Source organism: Heteronotia binoei, chromosome 3 (genome assembly GCF_032191835.1).
Source record: "Heteronotia binoei isolate CCM8104 ecotype False Entrance Well chromosome 3, APGP_CSIRO_Hbin_v1, whole genome shotgun sequence".
NCBI lineage: Eukaryota > Metazoa > Chordata > Lepidosauria > Squamata > Gekkonidae > Heteronotia > Heteronotia binoei.
The window spans coordinates 156760694-156784684 of NC_083225.1; the positions used below are offsets into that span (position 1 = coordinate 156760694).

The 23991-nt window shown below is 41.6% G+C and overlaps 1 protein-coding gene across 8 annotated transcripts in view; it reads right to left on the reverse strand.

The window, feature by feature from the left end:
• NBEA (neurobeachin) overlaps window positions 1-23991 on the reverse strand; it is a 581951-nt gene that overhangs the window by 40841 nt on the left and 517119 nt on the right. The gene's annotated exons all lie outside the window — the stretch shown is intronic.

A 23991-nucleotide genomic window follows, 5' to 3' on the forward strand; every position in this document is an offset into this window, starting at 1 on the left:
ATTCCATAATTTTGGTGCCATGACTAAAAAGGTCCTTTCTTGAGTGGCCACCTACCTAACCTCAGATGGTGTTGGAACCCAAAGCAGGGCCTCTCAATATGACCATAGTGGCTGATTAGATTCATATGGGAATAGAAAAAGAAGAGAGAAGAGATTGGATTTGTACCCTGCCTTCAACCATGGGGGGGGGCGGCCTCTCCACCAACCCCCCTTTTCACCTATATGGCCCCTCCTGGCAGCCCCACTCTCCTCGCCGCTCTGGCGGCCTGCACTCTCTCTGCCACTGCTGCTCTGGTGGCCCTGACCTCCCCTCTGCTCCCATGCCCCCGCCCCCCTCCACGATGCCTCCCCCTCCCTCCTACCCACCCAGTGAAGCACTGGCTCCTGGGGCTCTTTTAAAGCCCCCTGCCAATCAGCTGATCAGTGAGAAAAGCTGTGCCAAGGCTGGCATTCCTATGCTGGCCTTCGGGCACTCTCTGGACCGGCAAGCCGCTGAAAAAGTGCCTGCCACCTCTGCTCCCTTCCGAGAAGGGAAGTGGGGAGTAAGCAGCAGAGGTGGCAGGTATTTTTTTCTGTGGCTTGCCGGTCTGGAGAGCACTCGAAGGCCGGCATAGGAGTGCCAGCCTCGGCGCGGTTTTTTTTTTTTTGCAGATCAGCTGATCAGTGGGAGGGGCCTTGAAAGAGCCCCAGGAGCCAGTGCTTCACCGGGTGGGGGGGAGGCACCACAGAGGGGAGCAGGGGCCACCAGAGCAGCGAGGAGATCAGGGCCACTAAAGCGGGAGTGGGGGCCGCCAGAGTGGGGGGCCTTCCATTAGAAATTTTATTCCATGAGCCCCCCACCTAATATTTTCTGGCTACAGGCTTGCCTGCCCTTCACTACTCAAGTCTCAGAGTGGCTTACAATATCTTTTCCCTTCCCCTCCCCACAACAGACAGTTTGTGAGGTAGGTGGGTTTGAGAGCTCTGTATTTGAGAAAGGATGAAACTAACTCTGCCATGGCCAGCCCTTCCACTAGGCAGACTAGGCCACTGCCCTAGGCAGAGGCCCTCAACCTTTTTGGCCCCAGGGACTGGTTTTGTGGAATACAATTTTTCCATGGACTGGTGGGGGTGCTAGGGTTTTTGCTGCCCCAGGCTGCCTCCATGCCCTCACCCCATTCCTGTCCCCCCATGGGGGTCTTTAAATGAGTAGGCGAAAGTCTCTGCCTCATTCCATGGCCCGGTCGCTAACAGGCCACGGACCGGTACCAGTCCATGACCCGGGGGTTGGGACCCGGGGGTTAGGGACCCCTGGCCTAGGGCACCGGTCTCCTGGGGGCACTGAATTGGGCACCCCTCACATGATTCAGTCATGTTATCAGTGTGGCGGGGCACCAGAAGTTAGCCTTGCTTAGGGTGCCAGAATGTCTAGGGCCGGCCCTGAACTCTGCTGAGTTTCAGCATTCCTCAAACAGCAAAATATTTATATCACCTAAATCTAATCCTTTCAGTTATGTTAATTTGGCCCCTAGCTGTGATGTTTTTGTGAGATTCTTAACTGATAAAATTTCTCCAATCTGTTCCAACTTGGTGTCCAAGTTGAGAGTAGATCTACTACCTGAGGTGTTAGAATCACCTGTTTGATTAGATTAGATTAGATTAGATTAGATAATTTTATTTGTATCCCGCCCTCCCCGCCGAAGCAGGCTCAGGGCGGCTAACAACATCATACAAATTTCAATTATACAAAGAAAGCAAAAACACAAAATTACATTTAAGCATTAAAATTCTGATTAGGTTTAAAAATTAGTTAATTAAGTTAATAAAAGTGCTAATACTGTTCTTTTAGGACAGCGGTTATCATTAGCAATTTCTTTCTTCGTCAGCGAAAGCCAGTCGGAAGAGGAAGGTCTTGCAGGCCCTGCGGAATTGTTCAAGGTCCCGCAGGGCCCGCATTTCCTCTGGAAGTTGGTTCCATAGGCTCGGGGCTACAGAGGAGAAGGCCCCGTTACGGGTACATTGTTTGCCTTTTTAATGGGCAGATTGGATGCTGACAGAGTTCTTGGGATGTGACAGCTACCATTTGGACTCCTGATCCACATCTGTCTTGGCTTCTAGAATCATTATGGGAAAAGGTATCAGAGCCACTGAAGGACCATGAAGAACCTTTGCTTAAAAAGTCATTATTTGGCTAAGGATGAGGTAGCCAATCAAAGGACAATCTCCAATTTACTTTTACAGGGAAGGTGATACAGTGTCTCATGGCGTAGCAGCTCCAGGAGTTCCTGGATGGTACATCTCCCCTTGACCCACTTTATCAACATGTTATCATCATTACATTATTTATTACTAATGACCAAAAGCTGTTCCAGTCTTCACATATGAGATCCAAAATTAAAAGAAGAAAAATACAAAGACCATACATAAACCATTTTATTTGTTTTAACTGAATAATTTAAATTGTTATTTTAAAATGATGTTAATCGCCCTGAGCCCATTCTTGGGAAAGCGTGAAATACAAATCGACTAAATAAAATAAATTAAAAAACTAAATGTAGAAGTATATCATAAAAAGACTCTAAAATCCTGATTTCTTCCCCATAGAAACAAAATTAATTAATTAAAACCCAATTTCAATCTGGTCTCAACCCTGGGTTTGGAACTGAGATAGATTTAGATTTGCTAATTAAATTTAGATGAAACATCTGTGTTTAAAGAAGAAGATGATATTGGATTTATATCCCGCCCTATACTCTGAATCTCAGAGTCTCAGAGCGGTCACAATCTTCTTTACCTCCCCACCACCACCACCACAACAGACACCCTGTGAGGTAGGTGGGACTGAGAGAGCTCTTACAGCAACTGCCCTTTCAAGGACAACTCCTACAAGAGCTATGGCTGACCCTAGGTCATTCCAGCAGCTGCAAGTGAAGGTATGGGGAACCCAGTTCTCCCAGATAAGAGTCTGCACACTTAACCACTACATCAGACTGAAAGTTGGAAAGGGGACTGTTGATATGGTTAGATATATCAGCAGCTATTAATAAAATTGACTATTCAGTAGTTTTCCATAAAGTGAAATATGGAGCTGACATTAAGGGCATATGTTGCCAATTTTAAAACAGCTACTTTGCCTGCCAGTTTGTTTCAGAATCCAAATCATAGTGCTAGGAAGGACCTTTAAAGCTCTTCATGGCTTAGGACTTAGGTATTTAATTTTGATTCTCTTTCCATATGTTCCTAGTTTCAGAGGGCAACAGAGTTGGTCTACAGCAGACCAGCTAGATTTGAGTCCAGTAGCATCTTAGAGAAAAATAAGATTTCGGGGGGATAAGTTTTCAAGAGGCAACTTAGAGTCTTGAAAGCTTATACCCTGAAAATCTTGTTGGATTTTAAGGTGCTACTGGTGCTGTTCTCCAGCTATGGCCTTGGCTATCAACTACTGGCTGTTCACCCCAAGAGCCAGTGTGGCACAGCGGCTAGAGTTTTTGGCTAGGATCTGAGAGACCTACATTAGAACCCCAATTCTGCCATGGAAACATGGTGGGTGACCTTGAGTTAGTCACATGGTTTCAGCCTGACCTACGTCTCAGAGTTATTCTGAGGATAAAATGGAGAGGAGATATATTATGTAAGCTGTTTTGTGTCCCCAACAGGAGAAAGGCAGGGTTTAAATGAAACAAAATTATGAATTAAATTGCCTTGACAGGATCATCCACAGGATCATCCAATCCCTTTTCCATTTTAGCACCATTCTGTGGAATGGGCTTTCAAAGAGTGCTGCATCAGTATTCTTCAGTGCTGACATCAGTATTCTTCAGGAGGTGCTGCAGTTTATTTACTAGAGTGTTTGCAGGGTCTAAACTAAAGGCATCATAGTGGGAAGAGTGCTATATGGGGTTTCAATCTATTGGTTATAAAACTGTAGTGTTTTAACTGTGACATGTAAGCCTCCCCGAGCAACAAGGAAAAGTGAGATATAAAGATTTTTAAAAGCAAACAAATAAATATTACTGCTGTGCAGGGGATCCAATATTTTTGGGCTATGCACATATTCTCTTAGAACCAGTTGAAGTATTTGCATTTTATTGGTTCCCATGCCAGGATCTCATAATCACAGAATCATAGAATCACAGAGTTGGAAGGGACCTCCAGGGTCATCTAGTCCAACCCCCTGCACAACGCAGGAAACTCAAAATACCTAAATTCACCCTATATTCACAGGATCCACATTGCTGTCAGATGGCCATCCAGCCTCTGTTTAAAAACCTCCAAAGAAGGAGAGCCCACCACCTCCCGAGGAAGCCTGTTCCACTGAGGAACCACTCTTAACTGTCAGGAAATTCTTCCTAATGTTGAGCCCGAAACTCTTTTGATTTAATTTCAACCTATTAGTTCTGGTCCTACCTTCTGGGGCCACAGAAAACAACTCTGCACCATCCTCCATATGACAGCCTTTCAAGTACTTGAAGATGGTGATCATATCACCTTTCAGCCACCTCCTCTCCAGGTTAAACATGCCCAGCTCCTTCAACCTTTCTTCATAGGACTTGGTCTCCAGACCCCTTACTATCTTCGTCACCCTCCTCTGGACCCATTCTGGCTTGCCTATATCTTTCTTAATATGTGGTGCCCAAAACTGAACACAATACTCCAGGTGAGTTCTTACTAGAGCAGAATAAAGTGATACCATCATTTCACGTGATCTGGACACTATACTTCTGTTAATACAGCCCAATATTGCATTTGCCTTTTTAGCCACTGTATCACACTGCTGACTCATGTCCAGTGTATGGTCCACTAAGACCACTAGATCCTTTTTGCATGTACTAATTCCCGGACAAGTCTCCCCTATCCTATAACCATGCATGGGATTTTTATTACCTAAATGCAGAACTTTACATTTATCCCTGTTAAAATTCATTTTATTGGTTTCAACTCAGTTTTCCAACCTGTCAACATCATCCTGTATCCTGTTTCAGTCTTCTACTGTATTTATTTTATTTTAGTATATTTCTATTCTGCCCATTCCTCGTAGGGCTCAGGAGTACAACATATGATAAAACAATAAAATACAATAAAAACATTTTAAAAACAGACAGCTCCACAGCACTCAGAGAAGTTTACCATATTCACAACCCCTCTCAATTTAGTATCATCTGCAAATTTAATAAGCATTCCCTCCATTCCTTCATCCAAATCATTTATAAAGATGTTGAACAAAATAGGTCCCAGGACAGATGAGGCACTCCTTAAGGCACTCCACTTGTCACTCCTCTCCAAGAGGATGAGGAACCATTCACAAGCACTTTGGGTGCAACTTGTCAACCAGTTACAGATCCATCTAATGGTAACAGAATCCAAGCACATTTTACTAACTTGTCAACAAGGATAGTGTGTGGAACCTTATCAAAAGCCTTACTGAAATCAAGATAAACAATGTCTACAGCATTCCCCTGATCCAGCGAGATAGTCACTTTCTCAAAAAAAGAGATCAGGTTAGTCTGACATGACTTGTTCTTGAGAAACCCATGCTGGCTCTTAGTAATCACAGCCATCCTTTATAAATATTCCAGGACTGACTGTTTGATTATTTGTTCTAAAACTTTTCCAGGTATAGACATCAAGCTGATGGGTCGGTATTTACCCGGATCCTTCTTTTTCCCCTTCTTGAAGATGGGGACAACATATGCCCACCTCCAGTTTTCTGGCATCTCAGGTGTTCTCCAAGAATTTTCAAAAATAGTGGCCAGAGGCTCAGAAATTATGTCTGCAAGCTCTTTTAGTACCTTTGGATGCAGTTCATCTGGCCCTGAGGACTTGGTTTCATTTTAAGAAACTAGATGTTTATGTACTACCCCTATGCTGATTCTAGGTTGGAACTCCATACCCTCATTATATGTTCTGTTTTAGCCTTGTTGAGCACTGTTTCCCTCAGAAGAGAAGACTGATGAAAAGTAGGAATTGAGCAATTCTGTCCGCTCTTCATCACCTGTTACAATTTCACTTTCCTGCCTTCGCAACGTGCCTGCCATGTCCTTGGTCTTTTTCTTACTCCGAACATAAGAAAATAACCTTGTTTTTAGCATCTCTGGCTAGGCTATGCTCATACTGAGCTTTAGCTTTCCTAACTCTTTCTCTACAAGAAATGGTGATTTGTTTATGTTCATCCTTGGTAATAAGGCCCTCCTTCCAATTCCTAAATGAGTCTTTTTTATTTCTCAAGTCTTTAGAGAGCTGTTTATGGAGCCAACTCGGCTTCTTTAGGCTTCTTCCATTTTTTCTTCTCATAGGATTGTGCTTTCAATATTTCGCTTTTAAGAAATTCCCACCCCTCTTGAATCCCCTTCTCCTTAAGTATTTGTGACCATGAGATTTTACCTTGGGAAGTACATGATCAAGAACAGGAGGTTCTAATCAGATAGTGCTCCGGAGGAAAATTTTGGATACCAGTAAGACTAGAAACACTTTGTCCAGTATTAAAACCCCCATGAAAATAGAAAATTAAATAGACATTTTCAGAAACATCCCTTTAGATACCTGCATTTTCTCCTGTGCAACTGCTCTCCTGTTTTATTTCCTTATTAAATATTCAGTCAGAAGAGCATGTGATGACTAATACAGATTATTAAGGCCCAAGATGGTCTATTGCGGATATGCAATTGATAAACAATTCAAGCAAATAAAACCTGTTCCTGACAATATTACGGCAATTTTCTTATGCTTTTAAAGAATCATTCTGAAATAAAAATGTTATATCTAGTAGCTACATTAATCATCTGTCACTTTTTACAGCTGTGACTTTTAAGTGATGCCCTTTCTTTTTGCAGATGCAGCAGGGAAATGAATTTAATCTTGTAAAGTACTGCATGGCTTTAATTTTCACATTTGCTTTCAAGTTGACCAGTCACTGGCAAATTCTGATTATACTACTACAAATTCAGTTTACACAGAAGGCATCGATTTTACCTCCTAGTTCAAGCAGACAGACATTAACAAAGACGGAACTTGTAATCAGCAGTAGCTTCTAACTAAGATAGCCTGTTCAGATTATAAGAAAGGTTTTCTGTCAAAGAAAACCATTATATTACAACCATTATATTACAACTAAATACATCTTGTGTAGTATATTCAGCTGCTTTGCCATCTGATTTTCCATATACAGGAGTCAATGGTATTCCACTGCACTTTCAAAATATATATACGCTTCAAATCTGGTTGGCTATAGTTAGATGCTTCTATTGGTAAAGCTATTAAGTGCAAATTTCTTCGAAGACAACATACTTCCCTCATTTTCCATATACATTGTATGAATAGTCTTGTTTGAGAATAAATGATAAAAAAACCATAAAAACAGAATGATTATCAAAACTATTCCTTGTAAAGGTATATGCTGTCGTTCTATGACAAACATAGAACCAGAAATTATTTTTGTCAGACTTTGATCTTGTTTATCAGACTGATAATCCTTTTGAATGAACATACATAGAATAAGTATAGTGAAACTGTACAACTCAAAAGGTCAAATATACTTGTCAAATTACACAAAATTTTAAATAAGCTTGTGAAATTAGACAAATTCTGTATGATAGTTATCCAGTGTTAACTGTTTAATTTATTCAACCCTAGTACCTCTGTGCCTCTCATGAATTGCTGCCTTGTCATGGCGAGAGGGCTTGTGTGGTTCAATGAGGCTGTGGGCTATGCCATGCAGGGCCACCCAAGCTGAGAACCCAGACTAAATGTGATCCACTGGAGAAGGAAATGGAAAACCACTCCAGTATCTTTGCCAAGAAAACCTCATGAACAGAAACAAAAGGCTAAAAGATATGGTGCTGGAAGATGAGCCCCTCAGGTCAGAAGGTACCCAATATGCTACTGGGGAAGAGTGTTCAAGAAACCACAGAAAGAGTGAAGCAGCTGGGCCAAAGCCGAAAGGATGCTCAGCTGTGGATGTGTCTGATGGTGAAAGAATAGTCTGATGCTGCAAAGAACAATACTACATTGGAAAGTGGAATGTAAGATCTATGAATCAAGGTAAGCTAGATGTGGCAAGACTGAAAATCGACAACTTGAGAATCAGTGAACTAAAAAGGACAGGAATGGGTGAATTTAACGCAGAGGATCACTACATCTATTACTATGGCCAAGAGTCACACAGAAGAAATGGTGTGGCCTTTATAGTTAACAAGAGAGTGAGGAAGGCAGTAATGGGAAACAATCTCAAAAATGACAGAATGATCTCGGTCCGTATCCAAGGCAAACCATTCAATAGCACAGTAATCCAAGTCTATGCCCCAACCACTGATGCAGAAGAGGCTGAAGTGGATCAGTTCTATGAAGATCTACAACACCTTCAAGAATTAACACCAAAAAAAAAGATGTCCTCCTCATCATAGGGGACTGGAATGCCAAAGCAGGAAGTCAAAAGGTGACCAGAACAACTGGCCTTGGAGAACAAAATGAAGCCGGGCAAAGGCTAATAGAGTTTTGTCAAGAGAACAAGCTTGTCATAGCGAACAACCTAAAAGGCGATGCTACACATGGACATCACCTGATGGGCAACACAGAAATCAGATTGATTATATACTCTGCAGTCAAAGATGGAGAAGCTCCTTACAGTCAGCAAAAACAAGACCTGGAGCTGACTGCGGCTCAGATCATGAGCTACTCATCACAAAATTCAGGCTTAAACTAAAAAAAAACTGGGGAAGCCATTAGGCCATTCAGGTTTGACCTTGATAGAGTGCCTGAAGAACTATGGATGGAGGTTCGTGACATTGTACAGAAGGCAGCAATCAGCACCATCCCAAAGAAAAAGAAGTGCAAGAAAGCAAAGTGGCTGTCTGATGAGGCTTTACAAATAGCTGAGGAAAGAAGGAAAACAAAAGGCAAAAGTGAAAAGGAAAGATTCACCCAACTGAATGCAGATTTCCAGAGAACAGTAAGGAGAGACAAGTAGGTCTTCCTGAAGGTACAAAGCAAAGCAATAGAGGAAAATAATAGAATGGGAAGGAGAAGAGCTCTCTTCAAGAAAACTGGAGAAATCAAGGGAACGTTTCGGGCAAAGATGGCCACGATAAAGGACAAAAACGGTAGGGACCTAACAGAAGCAGAAGAGATCAGGAAGAGGTGGCAAGAATACACCGAAGAATTATACAAGAAGGATCTCAATGTCCCAGACAACCATGACAGTGAAATCGATGACCTTGAGCCAGACATCCTGGAATGTGAAGTCAAATGAGCTTTAGAAAGCATTACTAACAACAAAACGAGCGGACATAATGGTATCCCAGTTGAGCTATTCAAAGTCCTAAAAGATGATGCTGTTAAAGTGATGCACACATTATGTCAACAAATTTGGAAAACACAACAGTGGCCACAGGATTGGAAAAGATCAGTTTATATTCCAATCCCAAAGAAGGGTAATGCCAAGGAATGTTCAGACTATCACACCATTGCACTCATTTCACATGCCAGCAAGGTCATGTTAAAGATCCTACAAGCTAGGCTTCAGCAGTATGTCGATTGGGAACTACCAGAAGTTCAAGCTGGGATTTGGAAAGGTAGAGGAACTAGAAATCAAATTGCCAACATTCAATGGATTATGGAGAAAGCACGGGAGTATCAGAAAAACGTCTATTTCTGCTTCATTGACTTTGCTAAAGCCTTTGATTGTGTGGATCACAACAAACTGTGGCAAGTCCTTAAAGAGATGGGAGTACCAGACCACTTCACATGTCTCCTGAGAAATCTGTATAAGGTTCAAGAAGCAACGGTCAGGACGGGATATGGAACAACTGATTGGTTTAGAATAGGAAAAGGAGTTCAACAAGGATGTATATTGTCACCCTGCTTATTTAATTTATATGCAGAGTACATCATGTGGAATGCTGGCCTGGATGAAGCACAAGCCAGAATTAAGACTGCCGGGAAAAACATCAACAACCTCAGATATGCAGATGACACTACTCTAATGGCAGAAAGTGAGGAGGACCTAAAGAACCTCTTGTTGAGGGTAAAAGAGGAGAGCACAAAAGTAGGCTTGAAACTCAACATCAAAAAAACTAAGATCATGGCATCTGGCCCCATCACACCTTGGCAAATAGAAGGAGAAGACATGGAAGTAGTGACAGGCTTCACATTTCTGGGATCAAAGATCACTGCAGATGGTGACTGTAGCCATGAAATTAAAAGACGTTTGTTCCTTGGGAGGACAACTATGGTGAACCTGGGCAGTATAATAAAAAGTACAGACATCACCCTGCCAACAAAAGTCCATATAGTCAAAGCGATGGTATTCCTAGTAGTAATGTATGGCTGTGAGAGCTGGACCATAAGGAAGGCCAAGCGCAGAAGAATAGATGCTTTTGAGATGTGGTGCTGGAGAAGACTCTTGAGAGTCCCTTGGACTGCAAGAAGATGAAATCAGTCAGTCCTAAGGGAAATCAACCCAGACTGTTCACAGGAAGGTCAGATGCTGAAGCTCAAATACCTTGGCCACCAAATGAGAAGAGAGCACTCCCTGGAGAAGATCATGATGCTAGGAAAGACAGAAGACAAAAGAAGAAGGGGACGGCAAAAGATGAGACAGCTGTACAGTATTACTGATGTAACAAACATGAATCTGAGCAGACTTTGGAGGATGGTGGAAGACAGGAGGGCCTGGCGTGACTTTGTCCATGGGGTCGCAAAGAGTCAGACTTGACTGTGCGACTGAACAACAACAAAAGTACCTCTGTACTATTTCAGAAGTTTAATTTTGAAATATTCCTGTAAAGCTGTATAATTTGTTGAAACTATTTGGGGGGGGCATATGACAGTTGCAGTTCCCACTTGAGCTCAATGCTTTACATGCTGGAAACAGAATAAAAGCAGAACACGTTTAAATTCTCTAGCACTAAAAAAGGGGAATACAGAAAGATGTATTGCTTATAATTCAGCAGACACTCATGCCTAAAGGTACAGTAAGTAGGTAAATACTAGGTGTTCCCATAGTTTTATGTTCTTAAAAATAATAATTGACCTAGAGTTTAAAAAAGATTTTACATTATAACATATTGTCCAACACAGTTATTTTCATATTTAGCATTACTGACAACTTGCAGACTTTCCACAAATGAAACTGCTTGTTAGCTGCTATTGGGGTTGTGACAGATGTGGGGAAACTGAGGCAGATCCCTGCCCTCATAGGGATGCCATATAGTATTTATGTGTTTACTGCCCTTTTCATTGAGACTCAAGTTGGATTACACAGTGTTCATCAATGTAATCTGCAGGATGTGACATCTAATAAAAATGCAATCGGACTAGGATTACTATAATCTGAAACAAAAGAAAAAGTATTAGACATGTTAACAGTGAAGAAAATGGTATTACATAAGTAGAAGACAATGTAGTGTCTTCAGAAAAAAAAACATAATGCATACTACACACAGCTGTCTAGTGAAATCTCATTATTTGCAAAAAGCACCCTCCTGAACGATTCTGTTATAATATAGCCCTATTATGTTTAAAGAAACGCCCTCCTGAAATATTCTATCTTCTGTAGTTTGTGGAAAGTCAGAAGCATGTAAGTCTTCCTGAGCTCCTCGGGCAGGCCATTTCACACAGTGGGGGCCAGAACAGTCAAAGTGTTGTGCATTCATGTGCATGGACAGTTGTTGATCTTGCCTATTTGTAGGATGGCACCCTCAGAAGGTTCTGCTGAGATGAATGAATGTCCAGCTTGCAACTCTGTCTGCATGTAGTGGGAGGATACAGCAAAACTTGGCTGATATGTGCATCTGCATGACACTTGCAATCTTTATATATATATATAGTCTCACACACACACTTATGAGAGCAGTTTTAAGAAGGTCTATTCAGTGGAGCTTACTCTAAGCAAAGAGTAGTGTATATTTTATAAGCATACCTTTAAAAATGTGAGAAATTGCCCTGAAATATATGGTGGGATCGTTTCTTCCCTTGGTTCAAGGAGGTACTTCTTTTTCCCTTTCACTATGCTTAAGGAATAATCACAGGGGGAAAACACCTCTTTTGAACTCCAGAGGAACACATTTTCCTTGCAAACAATGGACACTGACAGCCATATAAATAGCTGTTTGGTTACCTATCCAACCCTGAAGTTAAAACAAAATGAAAGATATAAACTGCAGCCTTAGATTTAATAAAGAAAAACTGGAAATCTGTGTAGCAAACCGTACTCCAGATATTCTATGGATTTACCACACCTAAGACAACATCTGTACTTCAAATTCTTCAGAGAATATTCTTCATTTGCCTCAAGGAAAGGGCGGGATGTTCATCTATCTCTCTTATCCACTACATTTGTCAGTCCTCCCCTCCTCAGCTTCCTGCTGTCCTCCCCTCATCCTCTGTTTTTCATTTTTCTCCCCACACTAGCTGTCAGACTGTACTGAGTGATGACTCATTCCGACCAGAATGTTTCTGATTCTGAAGTGGATATGATGCCAATACAACCTTTTAAAGAATATGGAACACTTTCCCCTTCATCAGATTCCCTGCCAGGAAAGAAAAGAAAGAAAACTCCAGACTCACAATGTCTCTATGACATTAAAGAGAACTCTATTGACATCCTTTCTTTTTCTGCAGCTTCTCTGCCATTCAGGAGCACTTCATCTAATCTCCAAATGCCTTTTTCTAAATGACTAGTCAGATTGCTATGTAAAACAAGGATCACTGCAACCACCAGTTCATTTTATCCTGTAGGTACAGAAGATGTTTTCCAAGTATGTATTCTTCAAGTCATGAAACAGAAAAGCTAACTGGCAGCAGTCCAGAGAACAGGAAGTTCTTACATGAATGGACTCCAAGTATCAGTCCCTTTGCAACCAGAACTTGTTTACTACAATGAGTCATGGTGTCTTGCTTTACTACTAAAGTTTGGTGAATGACACCATTAACATGATATTGGTGATGTTTCATATGAATGTTGTTGATCAAAAATTCAGCAATATATCAATGTATGATGACAATTAGTCATCCAGCATTCACCAGTACATACTCAAAAACTGGGCAATATACATCTGCTTTTGGAAGTCAATAAATCCATCTAGGAATGTTAGCATTCACTAAATATTGGATATTAACTGTAGCATTAATATACATATAAAAACACTATCTCCCCCTACACAATGTGTTTCTGGTGATTTACAATAAAATCAAACAGAAAATAATCCCGAACACTACAGTCATTAGTAAAACAGCACAGCCACCCCACATAACTCAGATGAAAGCATGATCAAATAAGGAACATGTAGAACAGGTCACCATTCACAAGATGGGAGGAGGAACAATAATGGCAAATGTTCTTTCTTTTAAGCACCCTTCCTCACTTCATTCCTGTTGCCCCTCTAAGTTCTACCATGTTTCCATTTACCTTTCTGTCCATTATACAAAATAAAAATAAGTCTGACAGTTCATGGTTCAAACGGTTCATAGGACTAAGGACAAACTCCACTGAAGGACTGAGGGTATAACAGGTGGGAACATATAAAATAAACATTTAAGAATTTTTGGGACCCTGGAATGGAGAAGACTGACTGTACATTAACTAGGGCATGAAATGCACACAGATGGCAACTAGGTGAACCTTTATAGATTATTTCACCAGACCTCCTTCTTGCAGTTCCAATAGGTAATCAAAGATTTTCTTCAAGATACACAATTGTGGCTCAAGGCTATGCTCATCTACTGCACAAACCTTTACCATTTATAACTGTATGGTCTTCTCATTGTGGGTTTGTAAGTGGCAGTTATAACCTGTTCAATCTTCTGTGAAAACCCCTCTACTCTGGAATTAGCCAACTGGTCAGGTGCAATGATTCTATCAGAGGATGACAAACAGGCCATATGTGGATGAGATCTTCCTCTGGGGACAATGTCGTGCATTATCCTCTGACCAGCTTACATAGTGTGGGGGAACCACATCCTTATGGGCCAGAAGGGAGCTAGAAATATGCATGATGTGAAGGCTGGGTTCTTTCTTAGTCCATCTCCCTTTCACCTTTAGTCCCTGACAGTGAACACTCCAACCTGTGAGTGAAACTTCAGTCAAGAGGTGGGTGTTGGGGACTAGACCCCTAGAGGAATTTCCTTGAGGAGGTTTTCTAATATGGACCACCAAAGATAAGACTTTACAGTGACTCTTGGGACATATAGTTTCCTTGGGACATATAGTTAGGTTAGGAACTGCCACTGAAGCTCCTTGTAAACCAGTTTTGCAGTGGCCTCATGCATAAGCAAGTGTATGGGACCATTGCAGTGGTGGAAGCCATATAACATAGAAATCTTTGTATGTGTTTAGTTGACTGGTATCTGTTGGACAAATTTTTTAACAAGGGCCAACATAATCTTGGCCCTGAGGAGGGGCAAATATACTTTCTAAAGAGGCCCCAATGAAGTTGAAAGACTGAATGGGAGTGAGGCCAGATTTTTGCCAATTTACCAAAGAGCCAACTGACTGAATAGTGTGCAGGGCCAAGGTCGTTCTTGATCAGCCTGTCTCGGGAGTCATTGACAAAGAGGCAATAGTCCAGAGGTAAGGGTATACTATACAATCTTTTAACCTCAAATGAGCTATAACGTCTGCAACACACTTGATAAATACTCTAGATGCTGTTGTGAGCCCAAAGGGGAGCACTGCATACTCACATGTGGTACCTGAATAATTAAGCCTCAAGTACTTCCTACTGTCTTCATGTATTGAGATATGGAAGTATGTGTCCTTTAAATCTAGTATGGTGAACCAAGTTCTGGAAGCCATAAAGGATATAACCTCTTGTATGAATAACATCCAAAACTTGGAACATTCAAATGTTTATTCAGGGAGCTTAGGTCTAAAATGGGCCTTTTAACCCTGCCTTTTGGTCAATGGTGAAATATCTAGAAAAGAAGCCCCTTGATTGTTCCTCAGGAGTGAGCTTTGTAATTGCTCCTTCAGCCAATAGAGAGGAGACCTCCTGTGTTAAATAGTGAGAGGGTTTGCAGGACTGGACTGGAAAGTATTCAAGCAGAGGCAATGATTTGAAATCCAAAAAATAACCTCTCTTTATTACATATAACATCTAACCATCAACAGTAACTTGACACCACTTACAAAAGAACTTGGATAACATATCAAAAAATTAGTGGTCATAATCTAGTTGGGTGGATGGGGCACTTCTAGAGTGCTGGTCCTTAGGGAATTGTGAGGGGTTTATTCCCCCTTGTCTACCTTGCCTCTTGAACTGGAATTGCAGAATATAAGGGGGCCTGAAGCCCTGCTGGAGGGGCAGAGGGGCCTGGTATCTATAGTCCTGTGCACAATAGTGCTTCGATTGGGGATATCTTCCCAGGGTATGGCTTGGGAAATATCTTTGTTTAAAAGGTGTCCATGAAGTATGGGTTATGTCCAGGGATTTGGCTGTCAACCTGTTTTCCTAATCAAATCCAAAACTCCACTGGTCATTGAATAGGTGTTGACCTTCAAATGAGAGATTCTCTATTTAGACTCTTGTATCCCGTAGAAGGGCTGCATATCATATGACAATGATAGAGGCCACTGATCTGCTATTACAATCTGCTCCATACCTTGCAGCATTGAGTTGCTGTTTCCTTAACTTTTGCCCTTCTGCAATTAGGATTTTAGCCACAATCTGTTTATTAACAGGCAGCAACTTGAGAAACTGTGACATCTTTTCCCATAGTAACATGACCACTTAGCTTCCTTCAGCCCCATAGCCCTGGAGGAGCAGATCTTCCTTCCCAACAGGTTGAGTCTTCTGTCCTCCTTCTTAAGGGGGGGATGAATGGCTTCCAGTTTTTCCCTTGGTTGGTAAAACCTCTGAGACTTTGGAGTTTGCTTGAGGGTGGTGAAACAAGTAGTCACAGCCTTCTTCCCTGATCCTGTAGAGGTTTTCCAGCTTCTTTGATGATGCTGGTGCCAAATCAGTTTAGCCCAGGTGACTAAAGCTATGTTCTGTATCCCTTGCCACAGTGGGAGTGCCACAGGCTCATGTGTGGACTGTATTAAACCATCAAAGGGTTGGATGGTTGCAGCTCTGAAGCATTAAATTCTAGAACCAACTTTTGGATCAACTGCTCCAAATACATCTTAAGGTTCTCTGTTGAAGAGGGAACTGGCAGGTCAGTGATCATATCATCAGGAGATGCACTGAATTGCTCTCCAAGCCTGCTTTTGTAATATGGTAGATTGCTTCCTCTGAGTCAGAACCATGAGAGGGGACCCCTCATCAGAGTGATATTAGTCCTGGTGGTCCTGTCTGGATCTTGTGGAATATTTTACAGGTTGCCATAGGTATGGAGCCTGTGGGAGTGCCCACTGTGGTGGCATCATGAACGGAAATGGATCTGATGGATTTTGCTGAAACACCACTGATTTGGTGGCTGGTTGCCCTGTGTCTTGTGGCATGTGTGGGCCTTTGGGAGACACCTCAAAGACCTCATCTTCCAAGACCTTGATAGCTTTCTCAATGACAAGGACATCTTCAGGTGAGAAAATGAGTTGTCACTGAATTCCAATGGTGAATTGTGGTGTTGGGGTGACTTTGATTTGAAGATTGTCAGTGTTGATACTTGGCTCTGAGGAAAGACTGATTGTCGGGATCAGGACAGGGAGGACTGATGACCTTGAGCAGGCAAGCTATGACTCTGTGTGGATGGAGATTGTTGATTCTGAGGGGAGCTTGATGGCAATTGGGCTGGACTCTGATGTGTCTGGCTCTCTTTTTAGCCTTTTTTCAAAGGCTGTTCTGATGCTGATCTCATGGCAGAGATGTGAGTTTGCAGTTCCAATAAAGAGGGTGTTGATGCCAAAGTCACTGAATGGCTCCCTTATCTGTTTGGGGCCATTTTCTTCCATGGAGGTCCAGGGTACCCAGAGCCTTCCCCCAAAATGTGGCTTTCTTGCCACTCTCCACAAGCTGGGCACATGGCTGTATTGTGGCCCTTTCCCAGACATAGGAGGCATAAGGAATGATCATCATTCTGAGCCATTTTCAATCCATGCTCCCATACTTCTTTAATAGAGCCATCCTACTGATTTGTAGTTGAAACTCTTCACTGCTCTTCATTGAAAAACCTCATTGTTTTATTCTTGACACCCCTCAAAGCAGCAACTTAGAAGTAAGTCCTCTCCTCATGATGGCAAGAAGAGAACTGAGGGAAGGAGTGCTCACTCTGCCTCTGTCACATGATGCTTTGGGTGGGAAAGAGGAACTCTAGACAGAGGGGAGAGGGATCACTCCAGAGCCTAAAAACTCCTTCAAAAAATCTTGGAAGCTCTTCTCTGTGGCTGACCTGCAATCATGGAGTCGCTCATGTGGGACAGCACAGAAGGCATGATGTTCTTTGCTGCCATGAAGATTCTTACTGTTACCAATTTTAAGGAGATCAGCAAAGCTAATTTTACTTTTAAAAGAGTAATCTTAAAGCACCAGTGTAGCCTAATAAGGAATCCATATGGATAAACTAAAGGAAGAATATTGTTTGCTTACATTGGCTTGCTTCAGACATACTCAAGGCCAGATAAAGATTGTAAGTGCTGCTATATTTGTACTTTCCTTGGGTGATTTTGCACCTCTAGGTTTGCCAAGATGTCTCTATCCTTCCTCTTTTAAACATAACTATGGGGAACTACCCAAGAAAATCCGCACTATTGCCTTGCAGTTTACAGCTATGTAAAGTCATAATGTCATCTTGGGCTGCATTTCAGCTATCCATATTCAAGAATTAACACTTTTTCCTTTCCCCTGTATTAAGAGCACCATGGATATAAACCAGCATTAATTCAGCCAAATCAAAGTACAAAGAAAAATGGGGAAAATATTTCTTTGGGTATTGGTATGCATGTATGCTAATAAACTAATGTCACAGAAGTCATTCCTACAATCAACATGGAAAAGGTGAGAACAAAGAGAAATTAACCTGTTTGCTTTATTTTCATGCAAGTTTTATTCTTCAGCTGAATGACTAATGGCACTGTAATTCTTAAGGCTGTTCCTCTTACGAAGCCTGTATGATTAATAGCCCTTAAGCAGTGTGTTCTTTAGAAAGACATGACTGACAGCCCTCTGGGCGGACGGCTTGTGTGGCTTGAAAATGTTGTTGTTTCATACTAATGATGTGAGGTATTGCTTTTTTATTGGTGTCTACAGCTGTTAAATGGCATTAACATCTCCAGGACTCGTGATATGTTAAGGTTAAAAAAATATTGATTTCTGTTTTACATCTGCATGCGTAAAAGGATGGGAGAAGTTTTTTTTAAAGAGAAGCACTAACCACAGATAGTCAAGAGTTTACAATGCAATTCTTAGGATATGAAGTCACAGAGATTATATTATAAACCATGCATGAGCTAAAAATAATCTATTTCTAATAGCAAGTCAGCCAGACCTGAGGATACTTAAATCCAGAGACTAGACCCATGAATGGACAAGACAGATCTTTCTGCAAACCTGAAAAACATCCCCAGTTTGCAGAAAAATCAAATATTTGCTGAGAAACCACAACAAGCTTGATTTTTGTCAGTAAATAGTGGGGGTGGAAACAAGGCTCTTTCTAGGTCTGTTTTACGCAAGGCAATGGTCTGCCCAATCCAGCCCCATGCAAGGTGAAGCAAGGCAGAAGGAGGTGCCTGGCCTTGCTAAACACTACTGGTGGGACAAGGGAAGGCAGAGAGCAGTACCCAGCTGGGCCCATATGAAGCAAGTCAAGACAAGGGGTGGCTAACTATCCAAGCAGTATGTGAGGAAAGCCAAAGCAGATGGCAGTGCCTGGTTGAGCCCTGCCAAGCCCTGCACGAGGTGAGGCAAGCAGAGGGGGGTACCCAGACTGGCCAAAATCTGGCAAGGCAAAGCAAGGCAGAGGGCAGCACACAACCAAATCCTGAGTGAGGCAAAACAAGGCAGAGGGAAGCACCCAGGGGTGCCCCACACAAGGAAAGCCAAAGCAGATGATGTTGCCTAGCTGAGCCTTGCCAAGCACTGCAGAGCATGGGTCCTGGCTGAGCCCAAACTGAGGTGATGGAGGTACTCAGCCTGCCTGAGACAAGGGAAGCCTAGACTGCCTGAGACTTGCCTGAGGTGAGGGGAAAAGCACCTTGTCAATTGGTTAGGCAGGTTGCCTTTTCCTCCCTCCTTCCACTCCCCCACTTTTGGGGGAAATAATGTTAGGTTGGCTGCTTGATGGGAAGAAGAAGAGGCAGGAAAGAGGGGGAGCCGCTATGGGGACTTTCAAGGAAGGGAAAAAGGTAAGCAGGGGAGAGGGAAATTAACCTCACAAGTCCTTGCATGACTCCTCTTGTTCTTTCCTATTTCATAAAATTACTTGATAGAAATATAAAGTGAAATGGGACATTTTATTTGCATAAATATATTTTTAATTTTTAAATGTTTAATGTAAATACTCAAGGATGTATGTGTCTTTGGCTTGTGGTTCTCACATCCCAGTGGAGAAAAGGCCAGATCTAGACTGTTGGGCACCTTAGGCAAGGCTATCTACTTGCACCCTCCCCCATTCTCTCTCTCTCTCTTTCTCTCTCACACACACATAGAGGCCCATAGGACACACAGAGGCCCATAGGACAGAATGGAGAGATCAGGGCACCACTGTGGTGTGACTCCAGAGAAGGGGTTTAAAGCAGGAAGAAAGCCCCACTGACCTACACCTCTTAGAGACTCCAAGAGGCATGGGGAAAGTTCCTGTTTTTGCAGCTCAGGGTGCAAAAGCAGGAAGAAAACCCAGCCGCTGGCACAGAGACTCTGAGAGGCACACAGGGGTGGTGGCCCCCCCACTGCCACGATACAATTCTTTACCTCTAGACCATCAGCACCCTAGGTGATGGCCTAATTCCCCTAGTGGGCAGTCCGGCCCTGAGTGCAGTTCAGTAGTGTTTAATCAAGCTGTTTTAATACAGCACATAATTATGTACTTGTGAAAAGCAATGGCCTCAGAACTTCAGGGCGCTGACCTGGATAGCTGAAGCTAGCTTGATTTCATGTGATCTCGGAAGCTAAACAGGGTTGGCACTGGTTAGTATGTGGATGGGAGACCACCAGAGAAGTCCAGGGTTGCAAAGGCGGGCAATGGCAAATCACTTCTGAATGACTCTTGCCTTGAAAAACCCCAGGGGAATAGTCATAAATCAGCTGCAACTTGATTTACACACACACATACAAACACAGCATTCAGGACATTACACAAGTATACCTAACCTCTACACTCTACCAATAGTATATATTCTTTAAATATTAAATGCTTTGACATTTCTGCTTCTGAAGGAGCAAATTATTCTTGGCAGTCCTTGCTGGTGCTTCACAGACCAAAAGGCCTATCAAACTAAATTATGTCAATCTTAATTTGCTGTGGATCCCACACTCGAATCTCTGGAAGAAGTCTTTCCTGGTTCTCCTTTTTATGTTCTCCAATTGAGGCACCATATGTCTTTGAACATACACACAATGTAGTTTACCACTATTATGGTAGAATAATTCAAGAAAGGCACAATTATTTAATCTGAGGACATTAAGATATAACAAATGGAAAAAAATGAAAGCAGAGGGAAGATGAAGGCATCATAATTGCTAAGAATAACTGCTGTCAGCATGCTTACTGTTAAACTACTGTATTTCTGCTTCACACAGCAGTATTGCTCAACCATAGTAGTTTTAGCAAATGTAACAAAATGGCATAACTCTATAATTTTACTTTTGAAAATATTTGAGCTACAATACAGTTGGAGGGTCAGTAGATGGCTGTCCTTTCCTCTGCATTTGATTTGCCTTCAGACGTGCCTGATATATTAACAAGAAGCCTGCTTTCACAAAAAAAAATTCTGCTGCAACCAGTGGCGGACTGGCCAGGGTGTCAGCTTGCCCAATGGCAAGTGGGCCCTGTGGGCCCCTGATGAAGTGGGTCCCCTTAAACATTAGGCAATATGTTAAAAATGTTAATGACCTTTTAGTAGCTTGAAAATATAATAGAGGTTCCAGTATTATTACTGTAATGCAACTAAAATTTACATTGTATCTAGGGTTGCCAGCCTCCAGGTGGGGCCTGGGGATCTCCCGCTTTTACAACTGATCTTCAGCTGGCAGAGATTGCCTCCCCTGGAGAAAATGCAATCTGTATTTACATTTAGTATCTACTAAATACGGCCAGTGATATGTACAATGTATGTACACTGTAATTACTAAAATATATATCGTTATTTTGCAAAAGTTTTAATTGTACCTTTTTTCCACTTATGCATTTTTTTTGAAAATTTATTTATTTATTACAAAAATTAAATGATAGCCTTATAGTTGTGGGTGGGCCCCCTATGTCTCCTGGCAACCAATATTTTTAGACCCAGTCTGCCACTGGCTGTAACTGTAAGGAGTTACCTGTGAACAGGCATACCACATTTCCTCAGGCCCTCCCACTATCTGCTCATCAATTTGCTTTTGATTGACTATGAGAAACAGCTCTGGTTTTAATTACATTTTAAGAAACTCAGAAGATGCTGTCTGAAAAAGAATCTTATTCTCTTAAAAATTAAATGCTAAAATTGCAAAATGAAAACTTTAAATTACTTGCAAGCAGAAAGCTTTAATGTTGGTTTGAAAATACCTCCTCTCCTCATAAAAATGTTTTTGCTGCTCATGAAGTGAACAGCAATTGCATACAGCTGCCTAGTTAAATTTTTATTTAAAGAGTTCAGTAGCAGTTTTAAAAATTACTGGATTAAAGCATGCTATGTTAATTTGTGAGGAATTCACTTTTTTAAAAAAATACGCTAACTCAATGCCTTTAGGATTTTTTGTCTGTTTTTATTTATGTTTGGGAACTCTTACTCTTGCATTGAATGTTTTTATCTCTTACACCTTGTTCTCTTTTGAGATCTGGATAAATGGAACTTTGTAATGCAATCCACAAGATTTGTAACATTATTTTTATTGAAAATTTTTTCAGATGGAGACACAGTACATACTTTGGACATCATGCTGATTCATAAATACATATAAAAAGGCAGAGAAAAGTTATATACATGAAAGTCTTTCTTCATGAGGCCTTAGACTTCAGAGTTCTTCCAAATATTCTATTATGGGATTTCATTCCTTCATAAAAAACAGCCCATCAAGCAAATCCTAATGACACTAAGCTACTTGTAATTGGATGTTCTCTAGCAGTCATACAATGTTTCCAGGGTTTATTCAGTCTTATTTATGACCACCCAAGCAATCTTTCATATTTTAACTAGCAAAATTTTAAATTAATTTTTAGTCTGCCTTTCTCCTTAAAAGGACTCAATGAATGACTCTAATACAGCTCAATTAGACTAATTTGTTCAGCTTGAAAGTTCAGGTAGATTTCTCCTGTATTTTTCTCCTATGGTGTTTTTCCTATAAACAAATTCTTCTACATTATTAGATATTGACAAGAGCATGAAATGGATCCTTATGTCATCATAGTATTTAAATACCAAAATGTTAGAATCCCTAACAACAATTGAAGTTTTCCAATTATTTTGGCCCTGTTTAGTGAATATCATTCAGCTTTTGATATAACTGATATTTCATTTTTCATTTCAGTTTCCTTTCTGTTCTCCTATGGTTAACGGTATAGAACTACTGTCTGAATGTGGAGGTTCCCTTTAGTTACCATGACTAGTACCCACTGATAGACCTATCCTCCATGAATCTGTCCAATCTTGTCTATGCCTGTGGCCATTACTACATCCTCTGTCAGCAAATTCCACATTTTAACCACTCAAAGTATAAAGAATTATTTCCTTTTGTCTGTTCTAAATCTACTGTCAGCTACGTTGGATGCCTTTGAGTTCTAGCATTTTGGAAAATGGAGAAAAGGTTCTCTTTATCAACTTCCTCCACCCCATGCATAATTTTATAAACCTCAAATCTACCCCCACCCCCTTTAGTCATCTCTTTTCTGAACTGAAAAGTCTCAGACTCTTGAGCCTTTCCTGACAGGTGCTCCAAACACTCCTTGGTTGCCCTCTTCAGTACTTTTTCCAGTTCTGCAGTGTCCTTTTTGAGACCTGGTGACTAGAATTGCATACAGTAACCATAGTTAATGGTGAATAGGCTAACCATAGTTCTATACAAAGGTGTTACAATATTGGCCATTTTATTTTCAGTCACTTTCTTAATAATCCCCAACATAAAACTTGCCTTTTTCACTGTTGCAGCACACTGGACAGACACTTCCATTGAACTATTTACTATGGCCCTAAGATCTCTTTCCCTCTAAGTCTCAGCAAGTTCAGACTCTATTAGCATACACTGTACTGCTGTCACCTGTTTATCCAACAGCAGGCTCAGTTCCAGCAGCAGCCCCAAGCTGTCTACCCCATCCAGAACAGATTGGATCTCAATACCTGGGTCAAACCTTTTCCTCACCATTAGCGCCTCTGTTTAGTCAGGAACCAGGATTAAGTTTCAGCTTGTTACCCCTAATCCATCCCAAACTGCCTTCAGGCACTTGTTCATGGCTTCCACAGTCTCCCTGGGATCTACTGGAAGTATAAGTTAGACCTGAGTGTCATCCACAGATTGGTGGCAACTCAGCCTAAATCTCTGGCTGACATCTTTTAGTGGCTTTATGTAGATGCTGAAAAATATGGGGGACAAGACAGAATGTTGCGGGACCCCATAGGCAAGGGGCAGAGCAGTAGTTTCTACCTTTGAGGTGGGAATGAAATTAACAGTGCCTCCCAGTCCCAGCCCTGGAAGGTTGTCCAGAAGGATACCATGGTGGATGGCATTGAAAGCTGCCAGGAGGTCCAGGAAAATTAACACAGTTGCATTCCCCCTGTCCATCTCCTGGTGCAGGTCATCCTCCAGGGTGAACAAGGCCATTTCAGTCCCATGACCAGGCCTGAAATTCGATTGGAGCAGATCCAAACAATCCACTTTATTCAGGAACCCCTAAATTTGCCCAGCCACTATTTAATCACCTTGCTCAGGAATGGTATCTGTGAGACTGGGT